Source organism: Hipposideros armiger, unplaced genomic scaffold (assembly GCF_001890085.2).
Source record: "Hipposideros armiger isolate ML-2016 unplaced genomic scaffold, ASM189008v1 scaffold_171, whole genome shotgun sequence".
Taxonomy (NCBI): Eukaryota; Metazoa; Chordata; class Mammalia; order Chiroptera; family Hipposideridae; genus Hipposideros; species Hipposideros armiger.
In genome coordinates, this window is record NW_017731521.1 from 1,049,545 (window position 1) to 1,052,091 (window position 2,547).

The window sequence follows — 2,547 nt, forward strand, 5'->3', positions numbered from 1 at the left end:
TTCGAGTCCAGCCCGAGCTGAGCAGCCGCTGAGCTGCCAACAGGTAGCAGGATGGCTCAGCTAAAAAAAAAAAAAAAAAAAGAATATCCACAGTGGTTTTATTCATAATGGCCCAAAACTGGAAACCTAAATGCCCATCAACAGGAGAATGGGTAAATATACTGTGGTATACAACTGAATGCCACTCAGCAATGAAAATGAACAAACTATTGATATACACAACAGATAAATCTCACAGACATTATATTGAGTGAATGAAGCCAGACACATGTTCTGTTGTGTCTGAGGATTCCATTTATATAAAGTACAGGACCAGGAAAGCTAAACTATGATGATATAAATCGAAATGGTGCTTGCCCTGGGTAGAAGGAAGAGAAGACAGGCTGGAAAGATACACCAAGGAACTTTCTGAGCTTGAAGGAAATGTTTTATATCTTCAATAGATAAAGCAGGTGACCTGTAATCCATTTATTCTCTTCATGTAAATGAACAGAACACCCCCAGAGAAAAAAATAAAGGCAGATGTCCAGTCTAATCTCCTGTCAACTAGATCTGTAAAGAAAACAGACTATTATTTTCTAAGAGGAAGAGATTATATTTCTATAAACGCCCTTAGCAGTATATCCCTGCCTAAAGAACTGGTTATAGTGGATAGAACCCAAGATTTATTGATTTAAGAGGCCAACAACCTCCTTGGAGAATGCCACATACGCATTTAAGGACTAGAGACTGACTGAGTTCAATTACCAATGGTCAATGATTTACTCAAACAGGCCTATGTAATGAAACTTTGATTTAAAAAAAAAAAACAAACTCAGAATGATAAGGTTTTGGGGAACCTCCAGATTAGTGAACAAATCCATGTGCTGGGAGAGACCCCTCTTGCCCCCTATCCTTACCCTACCTCCACTCCCACCATAATTTCCCCTATGCATCTCTTCCGTTTATTTGGCTGTTCCTGAGTTATATCCTTTATACTAAAACTGTAATCTTAAGTATAGCACTTTCCTGAGTTTTGTGAGTTGTTTCAGCAAATTATTGAGCCTGGGGGAAAGATGAGGGGGGTGAAATCCTAGCAACCCTCAAATTTATCGTTGGCCAGGTGGAAGTGTGGGTAGCATAGGGACCTTGTTTGTGGCTGGTGTCTGAAATAGAGGGAAGTCTTGTGGGACAGAGTCCTTAGTTTGTGGCATCTGAGCTAACCCCTGGTATTCAATATCAAAAATGAATTGTAGGACATCCCATGGATATTGGAGAATTAGTGTAGGAATAATGCATTTGGTGTCAGAAAAAACTACACATTTGAAAACCAAATAGTATTCTTGGCAGAAAAAAAGAAAACGGCCCTAAATCTAAGCAAACCTTGAGACCTACCTACCATAAAAGGAAAAATGTACATGGGAGATGAAGGAGCCTGTTAAGCAACACAACGATGTACATTAAGCAAGTTTTATCAACCAATATGCAATGTTTGGGCCTAAATGGAATCCTGATTGGAAGAAAACAACTATAAAAGGACATTCATGGAACAATATGGAAAATCTGAACTGAATGGATATTACATGATATTAAAGAGTTATTGTTAATTTTTAGGTATGGATAGTATTGCAGTTATGTGTGTTTTGAAGTTCTTTTCTGTTAAAGATACATACTAAAGCATATACTGTAAAATATTATGAACGGGATTTGTTTTAAAATAACTTAGGAGGTTTACATTTAAAAAGATGGCCTATCATCCACAGCTGCATCCTTTACGCTTAGTTTTACATCACATGCTCAAAAGTACTACAAAAATAAAATAAATTTATTTAGTTTGAACATTATGCTTTAGAACAGCGGTTCTCAACCTTCCTAATGCCGCGACCCCTTAATACAGTTCCTTATGTTGTGGTGACTCCCAACCATAAAATTATTTTCGTTGCTACTTTATAACTGTAATTTTGCTACTATTATGAATCATAATGTAAATATCTTTTTGTTTTCCGATGGTCTCAGGCAACCCCTGTGAAAGGGTTGTTCGACCCCCAAAGGGGTCGCGACACACAGGTTGAGAACCGCTGCTTTAGAAGCATATTTGTATTTAATAGGATTTTTAGAGTAAAGGAGGTGATAACAGTTTCCTCAAAGGGCTAGCATTGTGCCTTTAGGCATAAAAAACTCAAGGATGCCCAGTCACACTTGTCAGAGTAAACTGGAAAGTGGAAAGAAATTACATATAAAATTAGCTTAAAATGTGATATATAGATGATGTATTACAGAACTATACACCTGAAACCTGTAACTTTACTAACAATTGTCACCCCAATAAACCTTAATTACAAATAAGGAAATTAGCTTAGAACAATTCACTATTTCAAAAACATTTGCAAAAAGAGACACTGAGGACTGAGACTATGAAAATAAATCACGATTAGATCTTGTTCTGGAAAAATCACCAAGATATAGCTACACTGGTAAGGTTCCCCTTGACAGAGGATGCTTAGTGTTCCCTGAAGAGGGTTTTCAGGTAAATTTTAAAAAAAAAAAATTGTAGGGCCGGCCGAGTGG

The 2,547-nt window shown here is 37.1% G+C and overlaps 1 protein-coding gene across 1 annotated transcript in view; it reads right to left on the reverse strand.

Moving 5' to 3' along the window:
* Window positions 1–2,547, reverse strand: part of STK31 (serine/threonine kinase 31) — an 82,024-nt gene that overhangs the window by 52,522 nt on the left and 26,955 nt on the right. The window lies entirely within an intron of this gene.